The sequence below is a fragment of the Delphinapterus leucas genome, chromosome 5 (assembly GCF_059928025.1).
Source record: "Delphinapterus leucas isolate spDelLeu-1000000601 "Yukka" chromosome 5, BTC_Dleu_Yukka2, whole genome shotgun sequence".
Lineage (NCBI taxonomy): Eukaryota > Metazoa > Chordata > Mammalia > Artiodactyla > Monodontidae > Delphinapterus > Delphinapterus leucas.
In genome coordinates this window covers 38166993-38176008 of record NC_143133.1, presented here as the reverse complement: position 1 = coordinate 38176008, position 9016 = coordinate 38166993, and positions in this window count along the sequence as shown.

Here is a 9016-nt window from a genome sequence, read left to right as displayed (position 1 = left end):
AGAACTGGAGGTCAAAAGGTGTCAGGAAGGAGATTTGGGAGTTGGGAGAGCGGGAGGGAACTTTTTAGAACATCCTATTGGATGCAGTGGTTGGAAAAGATTTAAAGTATATTTCTTTTCAGTAATGAAAGAAAACCTGCAAAGAAATTCCATGAAAATCAGAAACTCACAATCATGTAATCACAATTGTGTAACTACTTTGACTTTCCACTTGTATAGTCAACCTAAAGGAAAGGGACAATGACACTTATGGCTACAGAACAGAATGTAAATGTTCAGCCTTGAAAATGTAAAAATGTAAAAGTTGAGGATGTAGAAACCAGAGGGGGGCATGGAGAGGAGGACTGAGGAAAGGCACTGGGTGGGGGTGGGAGGCGGTTATCTCCATCATATAAAACTAGGAGCAAAAGTTCTGTCTCTATAGTGGAAAAAGAAATTAAAGTGTAAGCACATTATTGCAAATTGCAAGGACAACCAAAAGAGAAAAACAAAGAGAGAAATGATTGTATATGATAATTCCAGGGAGGTGAAGTGATGATTCCTGTAAAAGAAGTAATTCCTCTTTTATCGTTGCAGAATAGAGAATTCCTAAAATTGATAAATCAAAAAAGAACATTATACTCCTGTTATTTAGCCATATGGAACTAATCTTATGTGATAGCCTAAAGAATTAAAAGTGGAGTTAATTAGAAGCCCCTAGAATAATATCTGCCTGGTATGTAGCCATCCTCAGTCAATATTGATTTAATAAATGAACAGTTGAGAAGGGATGGAGTAGTGTGGACCGTTGTATTTTTGTCTTTCTATTCCATTGGATATTTTAGCCATAAGCATGCATGACTTTAAAAGATACTCACAGAGAAAGACAAACACTGTATGTTATCACTTATATGTGGAATCTAAAAATTAAAACAAACTAGTGAATATAACAAAAAAGAGGCAGACTCACAGATATAGAGAACAAACTAATGGTTACCAGTGGGGAGAGGGAAGGGGGAGGGTCACGATAGGGGTTGGGGATTAAGAGGTACAAAATACTATGCATAAAATAAATAAGCTGGAAGGATATATTGTACAGCACAGAGAATATAGCCAATATTTTATCGTAACTGTAAATGTAGTCATCTATAAAAATTTTGAATTACTACACCTGAAACTAATATAATATTGTAAATCAACTATACCTCAATAAAAAAAAACTAATATTATCACACTATATGCTAAAATTTCTATGAAATAAAAAAAAGTTATCAAAATTTTAAGCATTAAGGATTTGAACATGAACCTCTCCCAAAGAAAAATAAATTCACTATGTTTTAAAAAACAGATATCATGTTTTGGTTTGAGAACAGTTTGTATAAAATACAGATCAAAATACAAAGTACATTCTGCAGTACTGAAAATACAGTTTTCATGAATGGATATTTGGAATTCTTGCATTTTTCACTTAAAATTAACTGGCTTCTTATCTATAATTTTCACAGTTTTATTTATAAAATGATAAGAAAGAATTTCCAACTAGTATTTGCATGTACTTCTCTGCAAATAACACATCCCTGGTGTGGGTAGTCTTTATTTCCAATTAATGTAAAGCCAAATTGGATAAAATTATTATAATATTGGATATAATTTTCTTTTTATTATTTTTAATTACTTGAGGAATCTTGATATAATACCTATGAATTTGGATCACATACCTGCAACTCAGGTCACTAGAAAATCTCATCTTGAGGCTTGAACATGCTGAAAAACTATAATTTTTTACTCCCATTTTCTTTCATTTCAACATCAGCATTCTCTTGGCCTTCTTATTTTGTCTGTTAGCTATTTTGGGTATTCACTAAATAATCTGCAATTATGAAGAAATGGTTCAAAACTTCATACTGATCACCATTCCGCTGGGGAGCAATATCTAGCTGAGTGAATGACCTGCCAGCTGACAGCTTGATTCTGACTGTGCTCATCTGACCATCAGAAACCATGATATGCATGTAGAGCTCTCAAAGTTGTCTGTTTTAAAGGCAGCAAGAAGAGAAGATATATCATCCTTTACTTTAAGATTCCAATAAAAATGGTGAGAGGGGCTTCCCTGGTGGCGCGGTGGTTGGGAGTCTGCCTGCCGATGCAGGGGACATGGGTTCGTGCCCCGGTCCGGGAGGATCCCACATGCCGTGGGGCGGCTGGGCCCGTGAGCCATGGCCGCTGAGCCTGCACGTCCAGAGCTGTTCTCCGCAATGGGAGAGGCCACAACAGTGAGAGGCCCGCGTACCACACACAAAAAAAAAAAAATGGTGAGAAAATCCCAATGGTAGGAGATGCAATGGTGCTCAATTTATAGCTGGGAATTTTTGAAGGGGTTGGAGTGGGAAGAGAAAGATCACTTCTATTTCTTCTGCAGACTTTTCCCTCTGAGTTGTTGCTTCTGCTGAATTATTTGAAAGTGTAGATCATCCAACACATACTGTTCATTCTTCGTATCATGTTGGCTCATGCTTTGCCCATTCCCACCATTTACTTTTCCCAGCAACACTGGATGGGTTCACATTGGGTTTTGTTGTGAGCGACAGGAAATCCAAAACAGCAGTGCATTTCCCTCTTAAGTAAATTAAATTGGGATAATCACTGAATGGTAGGTACGGTAGCTCCATGATTGTCAGGAACCCAGGCTCCTTCTACCTTGTTGCTCCACCATCCTCAACAAGTTATATTCACTTTTATGGTCCATAATAGCTGTTAAAGCTCCAGCCATTGCCTCTTCATCCCTCTACTCAAGCCAACAGAATATAAAAAGGGGCAAAGAATTGCACTTGCCTTCCTTTAAGAACACTGCTAGATGTCATGTATACTCTAGTTCTACTTGCTTTTCCTTGACTAGAACCTAGTGACATGATCATACCTACCTACAAGCAAGACTTGGAAATTTAATCTTTCTTTTGAGAGGAAAGAAATTGGAAGAGGCTTATTACTAAGAAAAAAAAAAGGAAACAACTAGAAGATTCTGCTACCGTTGTGATCTTAAACTGATGGCAAGTGCCAGTGGGCTGCCTATGAATGCTTTATAGAGTACTCCTAAGGAAAGGAGCTTATAAAAGGCTACAGGTTTACATGCCCAGCTAAAAGTAGGTTTTTTGTAAGGAAGAAGAAGAAAGCAGACATTGGGAGAAAACTGGCAGCTTCCAACATAACCATGAATGCTGAGTTGTGTGTATCAGACTTTTCCTAAAGAGTCAGGGCAACAGAGGAAGTTTACATAAAACAGTGAAAAACACTGATTGTAATCTTAAAGTCTGTGACCATCCAACTCCTGGGAATTGATCACAGGTCACAAGGCATCTTAGGGTAAATTCTCCCATCTTCACCCCTTCTCACTTCGCTGATCTTTTCTCTCAAGTCTTCAGAACCTCGAATTCCTGGTAGCGACATCATTCTGCATAAGAAATCAACTCTCAGCTTTAGGTGTGGAAAGTGAGGTCCCAAAGTCAAGATCTAGAATTTTATTTTCCCTAAAAAAGACAGTTTTTCCCCAAGAGGATTTCTAGTTCCAGTCGTCTTTGGAGTAATGCTTCCACCCAGTTTAACTTGTTTGTTAAATAAATGAATGGTCCAGATTTTTCTCTACAGGGTTCCTGGATAAAATGGAAAGATAAATTCTGGGTACTATAACCTCCATACTTGTATTCTCAGGTGAGCAAAATAAAAATGATGTTTTGTTCTCATGGGTCTTACCATCCAGTACCATCCAGTACCATCCAAATTTTGTGAACAAGTGTATCTCAAAACACCTGCCACCCACACATTTCTTAGACAGCAAGAGTTTGAGGCTATATACAAGAACAAGAAAAAAAAAAATCCATACGTAAGCTGAGCCTTCCCAGAGTTTTGTCACTCGCGATGCATATGGACCTCATGTGTTTTAGTAAGCAGGCTTCAGGAATGAATAACAACAGTAATAATAATAGCTATTATTGTCTAGAAAATATTTCCTGTTCCCCGAGGCGCATGGTAGAATAGCCCTCCTCTGTCTCTTGCAGCTAGGTGCGGTCACGTGACTTGCTTTGGCCATTAAATGTGAGTGAATGTCATTTGCCACTTCCGGTTGGAAGTTTTAAGAGTCAGTGCTCAGGTAAGCCAAGCTTTCCTTCTCCTGTTTTGACAACTGACGACACATCAGCTGGCGGCTGCTTTGTCAGCCTGGTTTGTGGACTAAAGATGTCAGGGAGCCGAGTCCTCAGCTAATTGAAGATGGATATATAGTATAAGTGAAAAATAAACCTTCGTCTTTTTAAGCCACTGAGATTTGGGGGTTATTACTAGAATGTAACCTAGCTTATCCTACTTGATGCAATAGCCAAATTATCTATGCCTCTCAATATGAACATCATTTAAAGTTTTTTACAAAAGTTAACTAACTCATCTCATTCTCATATGAAGCAGATACTATTATCCCCATAATTTTCCCAGATGAGAAAATTTAGAGATGAAAGAGTGGATTCGTAATTAAGTGTCAATACTCTCGGACCTGAGGATTCTAAGTCTGCTTTCATGCTCTGGTCACTCAGACCACAGTTTTTTCCTCTTGAATTAATAAATAATCACTCAACTATCGTGGGTGCCTGTTAAGTGCCAGGGTCTCCACCTTGGGCACTGGAAATACAAGAGTGAACGAGACAGACAATAACTTATTTTGTAGTGGAGGAGAATGAAAAGACTCAAGTAAATGAATAAAAAGTAATTTCAGTTCATTATGAAGAACATAAAACACAGAGATGTGACAGAGTGAGGGGAAATTACAGTCCTGTGAGATGAAATTGTTAGAAAGGTGGTTTTTGAGTTGAAACGAGAGAGATGAGAGACGTGGCAGGCAGAGGGAAGGCGGCAAGGGCCTTGAGACAGGAGAGGCAGGTGCATCAGCTGTGCAGAGGGAGGGAGCCAGTGTGGCAGACAGCAGAGGCTGAGGAGCGGGTAAGAGATGCTGCTGGAGGCTGTGCAGGACTGGAGGGTCCCGCAAGAACTCTGCAGCTGAGGAGTGACTCGACCCCATCTGCTTTGTGGAAGCAGCAATCTGTATGCTGCAGTATGGTGAGCTCATCCTCCACCCCTATCCTTTTTGAAACTCCGGGCGTCTACTGCGTCTGGCTAGAACGCAGCCTGAGCCACGAGCGACCATGCGCTGAGTCTGAGAGTACAGCCCACCAGAATTCCTTTACCCTGTTCCGCGGGTCACCCGCTCGGACACTGCAGCCCTGTCCGATTGCTCTGAACGTTTCTCACCTGCCCCCCCTCCCTTTCTGTACCCATCCCCTCCCCTAGGGACCAGCCCGCCTCTGCACCTTGCTTTGCCTAGGGCTGATCTAGGCCGGGGACGCTGACGACTCCACCCAGCTTCGTGTTGGAAGACGGGCCTGTTTTGTGCCTGGCACTGTGCTTTATCCCGGTGCCTCAACAACCTGCAAAACACCCGGCACGCGTGTCCTGGTGGGACTTACGGCCCAGAGGCGGCGGCGCACACTTATTTATCTGTAAGTCTAACAAAATGTGGGGGGTGGAGGGCTCATCAGGAATGCCTTTAACCCCGAGGCATTCTGGATCTTCCAGGGCGATATTTGCATTTGTTTAAATGCAAACGTTGCGATTGCTGCAAACCTCTGTCGGGAGAACTCTAGGGAGGCCTCACTAAGGCCGGCGCCTAGCGCTACATCGAGTCCTCGGAGATCTCGTCCAGCCCCCGACGCTGACGCTCCCACTCCCGCGACACTAAAGAAACAAAAGCAAAGCCGCACAGCGCGATTCTCTCAGGAGTGGGGTTGGGGGGAGGGCGGTCCGCGGTCCGGAGGCGCCCGGGCTACTTCCCCGACGGCCTGCAGAGCGCTGGGCCGCCCGTGCGCCAGCGCAGGGTAGAGCTCTACACATGCGGAGCCACAGAGCAGCGACTCCACAGGCCGCCGGCAGTACTGCAGCACGGGGCGCTGGCGGGCTGGGCGGGGCGGGGCGGGGCGGGGCGGGGGCGACGTCCCGGCGGCCTCCCAAGGCTCTACCGACCGCGCATGACCGTTGCGCTGCTCGCAGCTCCTGGCCTAGCCCACCGCGGTATATACCGCGGCTCCGGAGGCGGCGGCGAAGGCCGTGGAAGCCAGCAGCGCTGGGGAAGGAGGCAGCGCCACAGGTAGGCACGAGGCGGCTGGGATCTGAGCCTAACCCCAGGCGCCCTCCGCCCCGACAACCTCCATCAATGGTTGCCCCAGTTACTCCCTTACAGTTGAGAAAAGCGTCTCAGAGACCGGCAGTAAGTTGCCCAATGCCACACAGCCGTTACAGATGAGTAATGGGACCGGGATTCGACTCTGCAGCCTCCACTCCCTGCGCCCCAGGACTGGGAGGATAGCTGAATTTGGGTATTCGTGCTTGGAGACTTTGGGCAAGGAGGCCTTTGTCCCACTTTAACAGATGAACAAACTAAAACTAAGGCTCAAACTTACTAGACATTTTTGAAATATTTCAAAATGTTCAAAAACAAAAAAGCCGCTTCCTTGGGTCTCCTGTTTATGCATGGCCTTTATGTGCCTGGAATTTACATGTCTTTGTCCTCACCCCTCCTCCTCAAACACTAGCACGAAGTTCCTGACCCGGCTGTTAGAGACCTGGCCCTTTTCCAAGGCAAAATGGGGTCAGGTACCTTTCTCTGAGACAGTGGCAGAATCTGAGTTAATGGCTCTCTAAATCCCAGGGTTTGTAAGCGCCTAGGATGATCTAAATCTACACTGCCCTTCCTTCTTTCTCAAACACCCCCAGCCTGTGCCCATCTCAGGGTCTTTGCCCATGCTCTTCCCTGTGTGTAAAGCTCTTTTCCATCCTCCTGTGCTGGGCCCTACTCATGGCTTAGAGTTCAGTTTCAGAGCCTCTTTCATTGAGCCTTTCATACCATCCTCTCTCTTGCTTTGCACTCCCTTCCACGTCACCCCACCCAGTTTTATTTCACCCCCGCCGGCCTCTAGCACTCCCTAATATTAATTATATATTCCATTAACTGTTTGAGATCTACAGCCCCCAACAAAATGAATGCTCCCAGAAAGCAGAGCCTTATCTTTTTCCTTACTCTATCCTCAGATGTAGCCTGAACCTGCACTAAATAGGCACTCAACAAATGTTTGTTGAATGAATAAGTAAGCTGCCAGCCCTTACACTCAATGCCTGGTCTTGTTCACATGTCTTCCCTCCTCTCTCCTATATGTTAGGCAATCATATCTGGGAGCTTGTATTAGTTTCTTAGGACTGCTATAACAAACAAATTTATTGTATCACAGTTCTGGAGGCTAGCAGTCTGCAGGGCCGGGGTCCTTCTGCAATCTATATGGAGGATGCTTTCTTGGTTTTTTTTTTTCAGCTCTGATAGCCCTAGGCATTCATTAGCTTGTGGCAGCATAACCCCAATCTTGGCTTGTCTTCACCTGGCCCTTTTCTCCCTGTGTGTCTCTGTTTTCATATGACCTTCTCCTCTGAATCTCTTCTCTTCTTTTAAGGATACCAATCTTATAGGATTAGGGCCCACCTAATGATGTCACCTTAACTACCTCTGCGAAGACCCTATTTCCAAATCAGGTTGCATTCACAGGTGTGAATTCCCATTTCCATTCACTGGGCTTTAATATCTTTTGAGGGGATATAACCCAACCTATAACAGAGGGTGATCCATGGAACACTGAAAAGGGATTTAGGCAAACTAAGCTGGAGGATGGGGAAGAAGACAGGAAGGGTAGCCCTAAGTATAGGAAACGTGCACTGGCTGACCGTCCAGAAATAACATTTCTGGGTGAACTCTCCTGCATCAAAAGACTTTTCGGGGGAAACACTACAACTTCAAGGGTTTCTACAGGAATGGCTTCTATCCCTCCCTGCTTGGCCCTTTTCCAGGCTGTAAACACCCCATTTCCAGACCCTCCACAAAGCATTGCACCTCACTGATTGGGCTCCTGAGAAATATAAATCTGTCAGAACTATGCTAAGCCTGGACCTGCTTTCTGCTGTTTAATGCTGACAATTGCTTGTGAGGTAGGTCCTATTCTTCACTGAATTTTACGGGAGAAACTGAGGTTCAGCCAGGTTAGGGAGCAAGCTCACAACTTGTGTGTGCTCGAAATGTATAACCAGCTCTAACTCCAGAGGCATTTCCAGGAGACCCAGAGGTACTCTTTTGTCAGTTCTCTGTGACTCAAGAGGGCAGAACTGTAATGCATGAGTGTATGTTACACGGAGAGGCAATGATTTGGGCTAAATTTCAAGAAAAATTTTTCTAACGCTTAAAATTAACAGTTTTTCTGATATGGCTCATTTTGCCACCAGAGATTTTCAGGCAGTGGCCATTTTAGATTCTCAATGCCCTTCCCAAACCCACCGCACTCTTGAGGGTGACTTTGAACTCTCTGCTCTATTCTCTCTGTTATGAACTGGACATAAATGTAATTTTCCGAGAAGAGCTCCACTAGCTTCTCTGAGCCCTAGGAGATAGAGAACCAGGAAGCGCCCTTATCAGCAATGACTACGGCAGCATAGCACACGGGTTAGACCTGGTGTCGGTGTTCCATCCCCGGGTTGTCATTCTCTCTGCCCAGCTCTTGTTATTTCAGTGGTGGGCATTTTTGTCCACTGCTGGTCCTGTGGCTGGCACTGTCATCCTGAACTCCACTTCTCCGTGTTGAAAAACTGTCCCAGCCCTGCATCTCCTTCCTGCATCTGGCCCATGTCCATGCACCCTGACCTCTGGCCTCCGACAGGAAGGTGTTGGAAACCAGCCTTGCTCCTTCCGGAGCCTTGAAATAAACTTTCGGCTGCTTTTCCTGAAGAAACTTCTCTCCTCTGCCATAATCTATTCTTAATAGGAAGAAATTGCATTTTGTAGGGAGCGGCATCCGAGTCACTGAGTAGGGGGACTCTAGCAATGCGGTCCACTTCTTTCCTTAGGGAGGGGTCTATTCTAGGTATATTTTCCTTCTGGAAGGTCGAAAGTGACCAGGGGAGAGTG